Raw genomic sequence first — 17,221 nt, 5'->3', positions numbered from 1 at the left:
CTCTTGGCAGTCAAGTGGGCCCTTGAGGGGTGGAGACACTGGTTGGAACGGGCACCTCATCCTTTCGTGATCTGGACGGACCATAAGAACTTGGTCTCCATTCAAGAAGCCAGGAGGTTGAACACTCACCAGCAAGATAGGCTCTGTTTTTTAACAGGTTCAACTTCACTCTAGCCTATCCCCCGGGATTCAAGAATCAGAAAGCAGATGCCCTGTCCTGCTAACACGATGTCTCTAACGAGGAGAGGGACTCCGAGTCCATCATCCCCAGCTCTCTCATTGTGGCTCCTGTGTTATGGAGAGTAGAGACCATGATATGACAAGCCCAGACCCGAGAACCTGACCCCGGCTGGGGTCCCACTAACAGACTTTATGTTCCGCGATCAGCCCGTTCTAGAGTGCTACAATGGGGACACTCCTCTAAATTAACTGGGCCTCCTGAGGTTGAAGAGGCACTGTTGCGCTTTCTTTACCACACTGTCTGTGTGGGTGGACCATTTCAGATTGTTAGTGATGTGTACACCCCGAGGAAACCCGAGGAGCTTTTCACCTGCTCCACTGTGGTCCCGTCGATGTGGATAGGGGCGTGCTCCCTCTGCTGTTTCCTGAAGTCCACAATCAGCTCCTTTGTTTTGTTGACTTTGTGTGAGAGGTTATTTTCCTGGCATCACACTCCCAGGGCCCTCACCTCCTCCCTGTAGGTTGTCTCGTCATTGTTGGTAATCAGGCCTACTACTGTTGTGTCGTCTGCAAACTTGACGATTGAGTTAGTGGCGTGCGTGGCCACGCGGTCATGGGTGAAAAGGGACTACAGGAAGGGGCTGAGCACGCAACCTTGTGGGGCCCCAGTGTTGAGGATCAGCGAAGTGGAGGTGTTGTTTCCTACCTTCACCACCTGGGGGCGGTTCATCTGAAAGTCCAGGACCCAGTTGCACAGTGCGGGGTTCAGACCCAGGGCAGGGTACTCTCGCTCGCTCTCTCTCGCGCTCTCTCTCTCTTTGTTTCTCTCCCGTTCTCTCTCTCTCTTTAAAACAACTGAGGGGGGCACACAGTGCCATTAAACTCACCCAGCCTCTCTCTTTCCATCCCCAATCCACCCCTCCATCCCCTTCCTCTCTCTTCCATCCATGGCCCTATAGAGATGCTGATTAGATTTTAAGTGGGCTATACCACTCTTCTCCCCTCCCCTCCCCTGTCTCTCCCTCTCCCAGACCTCTCCTGCTCCTCTCCTCATCAGCCAACCAGATGACCTCTGTGTGATTAGCAAGCTAGACTGTGTCATATGGATCAAAGAGAGGGAACATGCTGTCTGGCCTTTTTATCTCTCTCTCTGTCTCCTCTTACTCACTCACTCTCTCAATTCAATTCTCAATTCTCAATTTAAGGGATTTATTGGCATGGGAAACATGTTAACATTGCCTTAGCAAGTGAAGTAGATAATAAACAATACAAATTAACAGTAAACATTACATTCACAACATTTTCAAAAGAATAAAGACATTTCAAATGTAATATAATGTGTAAATACTTAAAGTACAAAAGGGAAAATAAACATACATAAATATGGGTTGCAATTACAATGGTGTTTGTTCTTCACTGTGGCAACATGTCACAACTCTTGCTGCTGTGATGGCACGCTGGCATTTCACCCAGTAGATATGGGAGTTTATCAAAATGGGGTTGGTTTTCGAATTCTTTGTGCATCTGTGTAATCTGAGGAAAATCTGTGTCTCTAATATGGTCAGAGCATTTGGTAGGAGGTTAGGAAGTGCAACTCAGTTTCCACCTCATTTTGTGGGCAGTGTGCACATAGCCTGTCTTCTCTTGAGAGCCAGATCTGCCTTTTCTCTATAGCAAGGCTATGCTCACTGAGTCTGTACATAGTCAAAGCTTTCCTTAAGTTTGGGTCAGTCACAGTGATCAGGTATTCTGCCACTGTGTACTCTCTGTTTAGAGCCAAATAGCATTCTAGTTTGCTCTCTCTCTCTCTCTCTCTCTCTCTCTCTCTCTCTCTCTCTCTCTCTCTCTCTCTCTCTCTCTCTCTCTCTCTCTCTCTCTCCCCCTCTCCACTCTAATTAAGTAAATGTTCTTATTGTAAGGACATTTGTCATTTTTCACCCTTATGCATACCCACTTCAATCACGCCTTCCATGGAATAGCCATATAATGTTATGTCTGTCTTTCCAAACCTAAGCCATTGTCTTACGTCATATAGCTCAACACAGTGTTGAAGTACTCAAGTCCAGAACTCCATTTGACTTAGACTTTTACCCCCAAGCCATAAGACTCCTGAACAGGTAATCAAATGGCTATCCGGACTATTTCCATTGTGTACCCCCCCCCCCCCCCCCCCCCCAACCCCTCTTTTTACGCTGCTGCTACTCTCTGTTTACCATATATGCATAGTCACTTAACTATGCATTAATGTACATACTACCTCAATTGGGCCGACCAACCAGTGCTCCCGCACATTGGCTAACCGGGCTATCTGCATTGTGTCCCACCCACCACCCGCCAACCCCTCTTTTACGCTACTGCTACTCTCTGTTCATCATATATGCATAGTCACTTTAACCATATCTACATGTACATACTACCTCAATCAGCCTGACTAACCGGTGTCTGTATGTAGCCTCGCTACTTTTATAGCCTCGCTACTGTATATAGCCTGTCTTTTTACTGTTGTTTTATTTCTTTACCTACCTATTGTTCACCTAATACCTTTTTTGCACTATTGGTTAGAGCCTGTAAGTAAGCATTTCACTGTAAGGTCTACACCCGTTGTACTCGGGCGCACGTGACAAATAAACTTTGATTTGATTTGACTTGTCCAGTAGTGTTGTCAGAAAATCTTGCTTAGTTCACTGCAGTAGCTACTGTATTAGCTAGCTAGTCCTACTAATGTGCAACACCGTAAGTCAGCTAGCTTTCTATATTATGATTATGAAATGTTGCTTCAAGATTGATGGACCGCAGCTTTTAGCCTATCAAGGGACTCCAGACTTGACTTGGGAATTTGGATAGATGGATAAATGGATGGATAAATTGATGAATGGATGGATAGATAAATGGATGGGTTGATAGATAGATAGATAGATAGATAGATAGATAGATAGATAGATAGATAGATAGATAGATAGATAGATAGATAGATAGATAGATAGATAGATAGATAGATAGATAGATAGATAGATAGATAGATAGATAGATAGATAGATAGATAGATAGATAGATAGATAGATAGATAGATAGATAGATAGATAGATAGATAGATAGATAGATAGATAGGTGGATGGGTGGATAAATGGATGGGTTGATAAATGGATGGCTAAATGGAAGGATGAATGGCTAAATGGATGGATGAATGCTAAATGGATGGGTAAATAGGTGGATGGATGGATGGATGGATGGATGGATGGATGGATGGATGGATGGATGGATGGATGGATGGATGGATGGATGGATGGATGGATGGATGGATGGATGGATGGATGCTAAATGGATGGGTAAATGGATGGATGGATGGATGGATGGATGGATGGATGGATGGATGGATGGATGGATGGATGGATGGATGGATGGATGGATGGGGATGGATGGATGGATGGGTGATAGATAGATAGATAGATAGATAGATAGATAGATAGATAGATAGATAGATAGATAGATAGATAGATAGATAGATAGATAGATAGATAGATAGATAGATAGATAGATAGATAGATAGATAGATAGATGGGTTGATAAATGGATGGGTTGATAGATGGATAAATGGATGGCTAAATGGATGGATGAATGCTAAATGGATGGGTAAATAGGTGGATGGATGGATGGATGGATGGATGGATGGATGGATGGATGGATGGATGGATGGATGGATGGATGGATGGATGGATGGATGGATGGATGAATGCTAAATGGATGGGTAAATGGATGGATGGATGGATGGATGGATGGATGGATGGATGGATGGATGGATGGATGGATGGATGGATGGATGGATGGATGGATGGATGGGTTGATAGATAGATAGATAGATAGATAGATAGATAGATAGATAGATAGATAGATAGATAGATAGATAGATAGATAGATAGATAGATAGATAGATAGATAGATAGATAGATAGATAGGTGGATAGGTGGATAAATGGATGGGTTGATAAATGGATGGGTTGATAGATGGATAAATGGATGGCTAAATGGAAGGATGAATGGCTAAATGGATGGATGAATGCTAAATGGATGGGTAAATAGGTGGATGGATGGATGGATGGATGGATGGATGGATGGATGGATGGATGGATGGATGGATGGATGGATGGATGGATGGATGAATGCTAAATGGATGGGTAAATGGATGGATGGATGGATGGATGGATGGATGGATGGATGGATGGATGGATGGATGGGTTGATAGATAGATAGATAGATAGATAGATAGATAGATAGATAGATAGATAGATAGATAGATAGATAGATAGATAGATAGATGGACGGACGGACGGACGGACGGACGGACGGACGGACGGACGGACGGACGGACGGACGGACGGACGGACGGGCGGGCGGGCGGGCGGGCGGGTGGGTGGATAAATGGATGGGTTGATAGATGGATAAATGGATGGATGAATGGTTAAATGGATGGATGAATGCTAAATGGATGGGGAAATAGGTGAATGGATGGATAGATGGATGGATGGATGAATGCTAAATGGATGGATGGATGGATGGATGGATGGATGGATGGATGGATGGATGGATGGATGGATGGATGGATAAATGGATGGATGGATGGATAAATGGATGGGTTGATAGATGGATGGATAGATAGATGGCTACATGGATGGATGAATGGATGGGTGGATGGATGGATGGATGGATGGGTTGATAGATGGATAAATGGATGGATGGATAAATGGATGGGTTGATAGATGGATGATAGATAGATGGCTAAATGGATGGATGAATGGCTAAATGGATGGGTAAATGGGTGGATGGACGGATAAATTGATAGATGGATGGATATGGGCAGGCAGGCAGGTACTGCCACCCTGGGTGGAAAGCCGACCCTGAAACTGGACCCTGACAGCTGCTCGGCAGGTGGTCACTGACAGGCTCTCTCTCTTCATTCTGCCTTGAGCAACACACACACACACACACACACACACACACACACACACACACACACACACACACACACACACACACACACACACACACACACACACACACACACACACACACACACACACCAGGCCCACAGGCCCCCAGGCTCTTAGCCCAGGTGAGGGGGATGGGAGGTTAGGTGAGGGGGATGGGAGAGAGTCCACAGTGCACCTGTCTGAGCCCACCTCCAATGACATGGCTGATTGTGAATAATGGTAGCCTGAATCACACATGGCCTATCTGCCACCTGTTCTGTGAGTGACTGACCCCCTTCCCCCTGGCAGAAAGAGAGAGAGTGAGAGAGCAGTCTAATACACTGAGCTAATAGCATCCACACTGGTTCCTGGTCCATCAGAGGGGTGTGTGGTTATCTTGGTTTGTTGTGGTTGTGTGACTGCCTGGGCTCCTGGTCCATCAGAGGGGTGTGAGGTCTGCCCTGTCAACTCCAGATTACATCTGCTCTTTAAAAAAACACCTTCCTGTCCTGCTGTCCCCCTCCTTTCCTACTCCTCTCTCCCCTCACCTGTCAGCTCCAGGCCCCATCCTGCTAAGGCCCTGTGTCCCCCAGCACCCCTGCAGAAGTCTCCCTGTCCTGATCCCCTAAGCCCCCTCTCTCTGGTCCTCTCTCTCTAATTACATGCACACACGCAAACACACAAACACACACACACACAAAACACACACACTCTACTTGTTAGGGATCTCTTTAACAAGGCTGGTTCCATGAATGCCCCCTCTCTCTCAAGGTCTCTCTAATGGTGGGTTTCTCAGAGGGATGTGGGTGGCCTTTATAGGACAGATGCATTCTGGGTAAGGTCAGGGATTGTTATTATAGCTACAGGGGTGTAGAGGAGAGGGGAGGAGAGGTGAGGTGAAGAGAGGAGAGGAGAAAAGAGGAGAGGGGAGGAGAGGTGAGTGGAGGAGAGGTGAGGTGAGGTGAGGTGAGGTGAAGAGAGGAGAGGGGAGGAGAGGAGGAAAGGAGAGAGAATCAGGGTACTAATATCTTCACATCCTTTCAAACACAGGTAATTCACCATGTTTAACCAGATAGAGAAAGTAGAAATATTTCCATCCATCATGATGGATGACGTCACTCCAGAATACAATGTCCACATGACCTCTTGTTTCAAAGAACTAGAATGTCTTGTCCCCTGTGATATGTTCCATTGACTGTACTGTGTGATGGGTCAACAGTTGTGAGGAAGCAGGCAGCCATTGTTATACTATGTGTCTTGGTAAAACACACCTGTTTAATCAGTAAACAGGGCAAGTAGAGGCCTGCCTGGACCAAGGAGCAGCCCGTATCACTGGTCAGGGCCTAATGTATTGTCCCCTTCTGACTCAGCACTGGGAACAGAACAAACACACACGCATGCATGCACTCACACCGAAACGGTTGGGTTGCACACACGCATGAAGGCTACTGTAGATTTGGATGAATGCTCATATTGTTATTGGTTTCAAATCCCCCTACATCACTATACTGAATGTGTGAGAGCCAGGATCAGCCAGTCCCCATCCCTGGTTATATACCTCATGAACTACTCCACTGCTTAAGTTTGGTTGACAGAATGCTCTGAGTCCTCAAGTGATGATTGAAGTCATATTTCTCATCAATCATTATCATCAACAGCATTATCAGATGGGCTGAAAGACCATGACATATTATTTAATCCCCCCCTTGACTTGACTTAGTGACATACACGGACTGTACAAAACATTAGGAACAACTTCCTCATAATGAGTTGCACCCCATTTAGTCCTCAGAACAGCCTCAGTTCGTCAGAGCATGGACTCTACAAGGTGTCGAAAGCGTTCTACAGGGATGCTGTCCCATGTTGACTCCAATGTTTCCCACAGTTGTTTCAAGTTAGATGGATGTCTTTTGGGTGGTGGACCATTCTTGATGCACATGGGAACCTATTGAGTGTGAAAAACCAAGCAGCTTTGCAGTTCTTGACACAAACTGGTGCACCTGGCACCTACTACCATACCCCGTTAAATGTTTTGTCTTGCCCATTCACCCTCTGAATGGAACACATTCACAATCCATGTCTCAATCGTCTCAAGGTTAAAACATCCTTCTTTAATCTGTCTGCTCTCCTTCATCTACACTGATTGAAGTGGATATAATAGGTGACATCAATAAGGATTCATAGCTTTCACCTGGATTCACCTGGTCAGTCTGTCATGGAAAGAGCAGTGTTCCTTATGTTTTGTACACTCAGTGTATATCACTTACCTAACAGATGATTTGGGGTAATTTTCTTCAAGAGTTACTTATTTGTCACCAATCAGCTCACATTGTAAATAATCTATCTTGTCTCTTTTGTTTTTTGTCTCTTCTCTCTCTCTCTCTCCATTCTCTTGTTCCCTTCATCTCTCCAGAGCTCAGATCCATAGATTATTATTGACCCCATCACATGAAGACACAGCCAGACTGATGATCATCAAGCCCTGAACAATCCAATTCTGTTTCCAGAGTTGTAGCTGTACTGTGTGTCTGTGGTGGGTGGCAGGGTTTCTGTCAGAGCCTGGGTCTCCTGATGATTGCCCACCATCCACAAGAAATTAGCTATAGTTTCTGCAGATTCTTCAACTCTTTTAGGGTAATTGCAGGCTGGGTAAATTGTCAGTGACAGACCCCGAAAAACTCAATATCTCAAACACAGTGAAGGGTGTAGTAAATAGGTGTACTGTATTGGGCAATGAATTGCACATTGTCCACCTGCAGTATTCACCTGTAGTACTCACCACCACCTGCAGTACTCAGATGTCCACCTCTAGTACTCACCTGTCCGCCTGCAGTAACCACCTGTCCGCCTGCAGTATCCACCTGTCCGCCTGCAGTATCCACCTGTCCGCCTGCAGTATCTACCTGTCCGCCTGCAGTCCCTACCTGTCCGCCTGCAGTCCTCACCTGTCCGCCTGCAGTCCTCACCTGTCCGCCTGCAGTACCCACCTGTCCGCCTGCAGTACCCACCTGTCCACCTGCAGTCCTCACATGTCCGCCTGCAGTACTCACCTGTCCGCCTGCAGTACTCACATGTCCACCTGCAGTCCCTACCTGTCCGCCTGCAGTCCTCACCTGTCCGCCTGCAGTCCTCACCTGTCCGCCTGCAGTACCCACCTGTCCGCCTGCAGTACCCACCTGTCCACCTGCAGTCCTCACATGTCCGCCTGCAGTACTCACCTGTCCGCCTGCAGTACTCACATGTCCACCTGCAGTATCTACCTGTCCGCCTGCAGTATCCACCTGTCCGCCTGCAGTACTCACATGTCTGCCTGCAGTACTCACCTGTCCGCCTGCAGTACTCACATGTCCGCCTGCAGTACTCACATGTCCGCCTGCAGTATCCACCTGTCCGCCTGCAGTACTCACATGTCCGCCTGCAGTACCCACATGTCCGCCTGCAGTACCCACATGTCCACCTGCAGTAATCGCCTGTCCGCCTGCAGTACTCACCTGTCCACCTGCAGTAATCGCCTGTCCGCCTGCAGTACTCACCTGTCCGCCTGCAGTACTCACCTGTCCGCCTGCAGTACTCACCTGTCCGCCTGCAGTACTCACCAGTCCGCGTGCAGTACTTACCACCACCTGCAGTACTCAATATTAGGGAGGTGTTTTTAATGTTTGGTACAGTCGGTGTATGTCATTTAACAGGCACTTTTATCCAAAGCAACCTAAAAAAAAAATATAGGTGGCCCCGGAAATCAAACCAACTTTCCAGGCATTGCAAGAGCCATGCTCTACCAAATGAGCTACAGAGGACCACTCAAAGTCTGTGACTAGTTGATTCAAGTGCTGGGCTGGAACAAAACAGTGCAACCCTGAGGATACTCAGGAATCGAGAAACACTGCTCTAACATGATTTACAGTCAATTAAAAGTCAAAGTGATTAGATTGCTGTTACTGGAATCACAGCCTTCTCAAACAGTGAAACAGACTATCTCAAACCAACTACAAACCACAGTTATGTTGTATCGGTTTCTTATAGATTTGCTGGCTGTGAGGAGGAAGACTCCCACCTGTATTGGCAGCCTGCCTGTCCCCTAAATCACGTACCTTAAACGTCTCTCCCTTCTGTTTGCTATCTAGCTATCAGTCACCTGCGTCAACAACCGTTGATTGGGAGTCTTCCTCCAGGGGATAACGAAGCAGAACAACTCTTCCTGTTCAGCTGGAGCAGTGATAAAGAAGAAATATTGAGGTACAGATATGACCTAGGTTGATACAGTACCAGACCTGGGTCAAATACATATGTCAAATAGCATCAAATATGTATAACAAAAGTATTTGAGGTGCCCCTTGATTTAGTTCCAAAAGTACAAACTCCATGCTATTTCATTGGTTCCATTGCACTGGGCAAAACTAACCAAGCACAGCGCAAGTATTTGAAAGTATCTGACCTTATGCATTTGATTTAGGTTTGGTAGATATATAATGACTATTGCGTGGTGTTTGTGTATTTGGTCTGATAACCTGTGACGAGGGAATTATTATCCTAGCTAGCGTTGCCACTATCCTTCAACTCTAACAGGCTTTGTAACATTACCAGGGCAAGCTCAGGCTTGCTCAGTCAGCCCTCCCAAGGTCTGAGGCACAAGGAAACACACACAAACACACACACTCCTCCAATCACAGACAGATCCTGTCAGTGCCCAGCGACAAAATTACAGCGCACATTTGATGGAGTGTGGCTCTTCAGACCAAGCAATCATCTTTTGCCTCCATCAGCTATTAAAGAGGCCTAGACCCTCCTACCAGCCTGACTGATCTCCAAAACCACACCAAGGAGTCACTTCTAACCCATTTGTCTCAACTCCCCCACACAACTCCACAATACACTGTATTCACGATTCACATTCATGCCATTGGCACACTGAGTCTGTACACCAATGATGAAAGAAAAGAGAGAGTGAGAGAGCGTTCACAGTCAGCTCACTGACACCAATATCAGATCACAGAAAAATCACAGTGTACTTTAACAGAGCAATACTCAATCATGAGTCAGCAAAGCCAAAGGAACTGAATAATATTAATAAATGCTATAGAGGGAAGGAATGTAGTGTGGAAACCTACCAAAAAACAATTAGGCAACAACAAATTCAATCCGTTTTAGACAACTTCCTGGACAAAATGTTCCACTGTAATAGTGAAGGTGTAAACTTGGCAGTAGAAAACCTAAACAGTATATTTGACCTCTCAGCTTCCCAATCAAATCAAAAAATGTCAAACAGAAAACTGAAGAAAATTAACAATGAGAAATGGACATTGAGAAATCTATCCAAACAAAAACATAGAGACCCAGACAACCTGAGTCTAAACCTTCACTATGGTGAATCACTAAAACAATAAAGAAATTCACTACAGAAAAAGAAGGAACAGCACGTCAGAAATCATCTCAATGTAATTGAAGAATCCATAGACTAACCACTTCTGGGAAAATGGGAAAACACTAAACAAACACGAAGAGTTATCTATCCAAAACGGAGATGTATGGGTAAACCACTTCTCCAATATTTTTGGCCCTATAACAAACAGAAAAAATATATACTTCATGATCAAATACAAATCTTAGAATCAACTATTAAAGGCTACCAGAACCCACTGGATTCTCCAATTACATTGAATTAAACAACAGGACAAAATACAAACCCTCCAACCCAAAAAGGCCTGTGGTGTTATAAATGATAAAATATACAGACCACAAATTCCAATTGGCTATACTTAAACTCTTTAACATCATCCTCAGCTCTGGCATCTTCCCCAAAATTTGGAACCAAGGACTGATCACCCAAATCCACAAAAGTGGAAACAAATTTGACCCCAATAACTACTGTGGGATATGAGTCAACAGCAACCTTGGGAAAATCCTCTGCATTATCATTAACAGCAGACTCGTACATTTCCTCAATGAAAACAATGTCAACATGTCAAATTGGCTTTTTACCAAATTACCGTACGACAGACCACGTATTCACCCGGCACACCCTAATTGACAAACAAACCAAAAAAAAGGCAAAGTCTTCTGATGCTTTCTTGATTTCAAAAAAGCCTTTGACTCAATTTGGCATGAGGGTCTACTATACAAATCTATGGAAAGTGGTGTTGGGGGAAAAACATGCAACATTATAAAATATACACAATAAAATATACACAAACAACAAGTGTGCGTTTAAAATTGTCAAAAAACACACACATTTGTTTCCACAGGGTCGTGGGGTAAGACAGGGATGCAGCTTAAGCCCCACCCTCTTCAACATATATTTCAACTAATTTGCGAGGGCACTAGAACTGTTCGTCTGCAACACCTGGCCTTACCTTACTAGAATCTGAAGTCAAATTGTTTGCTGATGATCTGGTGCTTCTGTCACCAACCAAGGAGGGCCTACAGCAGCACCTAGATCTTCTGCACAGATTCTGCCAGACCTGGGCCCTGACAGTAAATCTCAGTAAGACAAAAATAATGGTGTTCCAAAAAAGGTCCAGTCGCCAGGACCACAAATACAAATTCCATCTAGATACCATTGCCGTAGAGCACACAAAAAACTATACATACCTCGGCCTAAACATCAGCGCCACAAGTAACTTCCACAAAGCTGTGAACGAGCTGAGAGACAAGGCAAGAAGGGCCTTCTATGCCATCAAAAGGAACATAAAATACGACATACCAATTAGAATCTGGCTACAAATATAGAACCCATTGCCCTTTATGGTTGTGAGGTCTAGGGTCCGCTTACCAGCGAAGAATTCACAAAACGGGACAAACACCAAATTGATACTCTACATGTAGAATTCTGCAAAAATATCCTCTGTGTACGACATAAAACACCAAATAATGCATGCAGAGCAGAATTAGACAGATACCCATTAATAATCAAAATCCAGAAATGACCTGTTCAATTCCACAACCACCTAAAAGGAAGCGATTCCCAAACATTCCATAACAAAGCCATCACCTACAGAGAGATGAACCTGGAGAAGAGTCCCCTAAGCAAACTGCTCCTGGGGCTCTGTTCATAAACACAAACAGACCAACAGCAACACAATTAAACCCAACCAAATCATGAGAAACAAAAATAGAATTACTTGACACATTGGAAATAATTAACAAAAAAACTGAGCAAACTAAAATGGTAGACAGACTATGTGCACACTGCCCACAAAATGAGGTGTAAACTGAGCTGCACTTCCGAACCTCCTGCCAAATGTTTGACCATATTGAAGACACATATTTCCCTCAGATTACACAGATCCACAAAGAATTCGAAAACAACCCCAATTTTGATAAACTCCCATATCTCCTGGGTGAAATACCACAGTGTGCCATCACAGCAGCATGATGTGTGACCTGTTGCCACAAGAAAAGGGCAACCAGTGAAGAACAAACACCATTGTACATACAACCCATATTTATGTTTATTTATTTTCCCTTTTGTACTTTAACCATTGGCACATCGTTACAACACTTTATATTGACATAATATGCCATTTTGAAATGTCTTTATTCTTTTGGAACTTCTGTGAGTGTATTGTTTACTGTTAATTTCACTTTTGTTTATTATCTATTTCACTTGCTTTGGCAATGTTAACATGTTTCCCATGCCAATAAAGCCCTTGAATTGAGTGAAAGCGAGAGGTATTCATTTCCTTGGATACGTTAGAATGTGTGCTCACTTCAGCCTAAGCAATCTGTTGGCAGATTGTAAAGATAGGAAAGGTTGTCCGAAGCCTGATACATGGCAGGACTGCATCCTCCTAGTTGATTTACTCATAACCAAAACCAGTTGTTTTCCCAATGGCTATAAAACCAAAACTAAGTACAAGATTTGGAAGAACATTGCACCAACAAGTAGCAATTTCTTCATCCATTGTCTCTTACAAGTTTAAAGCTGCACATTTGCAGTCCAACATTTTTCCTGCCCTTTGAAGTGTACCATTCACTCACAGTCAGCATGTAAAACCAATAGCCGCACCATCCTATCCTCCATTTTACATCCACCAGACACAACAAGTGTGGCTTGAATCTTTACCTCTGACCCAGACATCCTCCACCCCATTACAGCTCACAATGGTTCAGCCCAGTGAATGAAGCTGCCAGGAGCCCACAGCGGCTCGGGCTACAGCTGGGTAGAGGGTCTCCCCAGGCAGCCATTGTGATGGTAAGCGAGGTCTGAATGGATGAGCAGGAGACATAAAACAGAGGAACAGATAAGGGGGAGGAGAAGAGGGAGTTGAGACAACAAACAACCACTTCAGAGATAGATCAGATAGGATGGATAGTTCCCGTGACCACTGACCTAAGGGTTCTCTGCTCGTGGTTTTTGAGGTTGGGGAAGTGATCTGGGTTGAGGTAAATACAAGTTTATTACAATGTTTTGGATGGTTTGTTTAAAAATAGAGAGAAAGAGTGTGCCTGCTATTTAAGCTGTACTGAGATACAAAGGCAATAAACAAAGAGCTTTTCAAGGCATCAAGAAGTAAAGGGTTAAAACCTGCTCTATAATCCTAAACCATTAAACCACTCAGAGAAACGTGACGTCAGTGAGATAATCAGTAAAATAATCAAGTGTGTGTATGTGGGGTTGGGGGTGGAGAGGGGCCAATGACTGTTTAAACTATATGAATGGACAAAGCCATCAATCACATAACACCATTCAGTCCTGTATGAAAACTCTGCATTGAAGCCAAATGAAGTTGTTAAGATTGCTTCTCATGGAGACATAACATGTGCAGTTTGAGCTACTCTAGGAACAACAAACGCACATGGTCCAAGCACATCAAGACAGTCGTGAAGAGTGCACGACAAAACCAATTCCCCCTCAGGAGACTGAAAAGATTTGGCATGGGTCCTCAGATCCTCAAAAGGTTTTACAGCTGCACCATCGAGAGCATCCTGACGGGTTGCATCACTGCCTGGTATGGCAACTGCTCGGCCTCTGACCGCAAGGCACTACAGAGGGTAGTGCGTACGGCACAGTACATCAACGGGGCCAAGCTTCCTGCCATCCAGGACCTCTATACCAGGCAGAGGAAGGCCCTAAAAATTTACTCCAGCCACCCTAGTCATAGATTGTTCTTTCTGCTACCGCACGGCAAGCGGTCCCAGAGTGCCAAGTCTAGGTCCAAGAGGCTTCTAAACAGCTTCTACCCCCAAGCCATAAGACTTCTGAACAGCCACCCAGACTATTTGCCCCCCCCCCCTCGCATGTACATAATTACCGCGACACCGGTACCCCCTTGTATATAGCCCCGCTATTGTTATTTACTGCAGCTCCTTAATTATTTGTTTTTCTTATCTCTTACTTTTTTCTAGGTATTTTCTTAAAACTGGATTGTTGGTTAAGGGCTTGTAAGTAAGCATTTTACACCTGTTGTATTCGGCGAATGTGACAAATTCAATTTGATTTGATTTAAAGTGACGTTGCAGGCTTTCTCAGTGCTGTCCCCTCTTATTGAGTAACTCATGGGGGGCTGTTCTGTTAGACTTCAGTGCAGCTTTTGACATTATCGATCATAGTGTGCTGCTGGAAAAACTTGTGTTACGGCTTTACACCCCCTGCTATATTGTGGATAAAGAGTTACCTGTCTAACAGAACAAAGAGGGTGTTCTTTAATGGAAGCCTCTCCAACGTAATCCAGGTAGAATCAGGAATTCCCCATGGCAGCTGTCTAGGCCCCTTACTTTTTTCAATCTTTACTAACAACATGCCACTGGCTTTGAGTAAGTGTGCCAGTGTGTCTATGTATGAGGATGACTCAACACTATACACGTCAGCTACTACAGCGACTGAAATGAGTGCAACACTTAACAAAGGGCTGCAGTTAGTTTCAGAATGGGTGGCAAGGAATAAGTTAGTGCTAAATATTTCAAAAACTAAAAGCATTGTATGTGGGACAAATCATTCACTTAACCCTAAACCTCAACTAAATCTTGTAATAAATAATGTGGAAATTGAGCAAGTTGAGATGACTAAACTCCTGGGACTAACCCTGGATTGTAAACTGTCATGGTCAATAACAGATTGATACAACAGTAGCTAAAATGGGGAGAAGTCTGTCTATAATAAAGCGCTGCTCTGCCCTAACAGCACTATCAACAAGGCATGTCCTACAAGCCCTAGTTTTGTCGCACCTGGACTACTGTTCAGTCGTGTGGTCAGGTGCCACAAAGAGGGACTTGTCTCAGAACAGGGTAGCACAGCTGGCCCTTAAAAGTACATGGGGAGCTAACATTAATGATATGCATATCAATCTCTCATGGCTCAAAGTAGAGGAGAGATTGACTTCATCACTACTTGTTTTTGTAAGAAGTCTTGACAAGCTGAATGCACCGAGCTGTCTGTTTAAACTACTAGCACACAGCTCAGACACCCATGCGTACAGTGGCTTGCCTTACAACCTGGAATAAAAATAGATTTTTGGGGAGTTTGTATCGTTTGATTTACACAACATGCCACCATTTTGAAGATGCAAAATATTTTTTATTGTGAAACAAACAAGAAATAAGACAAAAAAAAACAGTAAACTTGAGTGTGCATAACTATTCATAACCCCCCCCCCCCCATGTCAATACTTTGTAGAGCCACCTTTTGCAGCAATTACAGCTGCAAGTCTCTTGGGATATGTCTCTATATGCTTGGCACATCTAGCCACTGGGATTTTTGCCCATTCTTCAAGGAAAAACTGCTCCAGCTCCTTCAAGTTGGATGGGTTCCGCTGGTGTACAGCAATCCTTAAGTCATACCACAGATTCTCAATTGGATTGAGTTCTGGGCTTTGACTAGGCCATTCCAAGACATTTAAATGTTTCCCCTTAAACCACTCAAGTGTTGCTTTAGCAGTATGCTTAGGGTCATTGTCCTGCTGGAAGGTGAACCTGTGTCCCAGTCTCAAATCTCTGGAAGACTGAAACAGGTTTCCCTCAAGAATTTCCATGTATTTAGCGCCATCCATCATTCCTTCAATTCTGACCACTCTCTCAGTCCCTTCCGATGAAAAACATCACCACAGCATGATGCTGCCATCAACATGCTTCACTGTTGGGATGATTGATGTTCTTGGGGGGATGAGAGGTGTTGGGTTTTCGCCAGACATAGCGTTTTCCTTGATGGCCAAAAAGCTCCATTTTAGTCTCATCTGACCAGAGTACCTTCTTCCATATGTTTGGGGAGTCTCCCACAAGCCTTTTGGCGAACACCAAACGTGTCTGCTTATTTTTTTCTTTAACCTTTTCACACGTACCAACACACAGATGTGATCATTCTACAGTGGTCCCTGTAGCGTACGATCAAACCAGTGTTATTAGAACACTTATTTAGAATGCTTATTTAGAACGGACAGTTTCGAATGACGCAACAATCAGCATTTGAGAGAACATTCTAACATCACATGCATTAAAAAAAAAACTCCTGCAGGGGCGACCGTTAGAGATATTTGGATCTCAGATATGAAAAGGTTAAGCAATGGCTTTTTTCTGGCCACTCTTCCGTAAAGCCCAGCTCTGTTTAGTGTACTGCTTAAAGTCGTCCTATAGACAGATACTCCAATCTCCGCAGTGGAGCTTTGCAGTGCCTTCAGGGTTATCTTTGGTCTCTCTGTTGCCTCTCTGATCAATACCCTCCTTGCCTGGTCCATGAGTTTTGGTGGTCGGCCCTCTCCTGGCAGGTTTGTTGTGGTGCCATATTCTTTCAGTTTTTTAATAATGGATTTAATGGAGCTCCGTGGGATGTTCAAAGTTTCAGATATTTTTTATAACCCAACCCTGATCTGTACTTCTCCACAACTTTGTTCCTGACCTGTTTGGAGAGCTCCTTGGTGCCGCTTGCTTGTTGGTGCCCCTTGCTTTATGGTGTTGCAGACTCTGGGGTCTTTCAGAACAGATGTATATATACTGAGATCATGTGACAGATCATGTGACACTTAGATTGCACACAGGTGGACTTTATTTAACTAATTATGTGACTTCTGAAGGTAATTGGTTCCACCAGATCTTATTTAAGGGCTTCATAGCAAAAGGGGGTGAATACATTCGAATGCACCACTTTTC

Source organism: Salmo salar, chromosome 01 (genome assembly GCF_965601325.2).
Source record: "Salmo salar chromosome 01, fSalSal1, whole genome shotgun sequence".
Classification (NCBI taxonomy): Eukaryota; Metazoa; Chordata; class Actinopteri; order Salmoniformes; family Salmonidae; genus Salmo; species Salmo salar.
The sequence above is the reverse complement of the archived record's forward strand: the minus strand, read 5'-3'. Positions refer to the sequence as shown.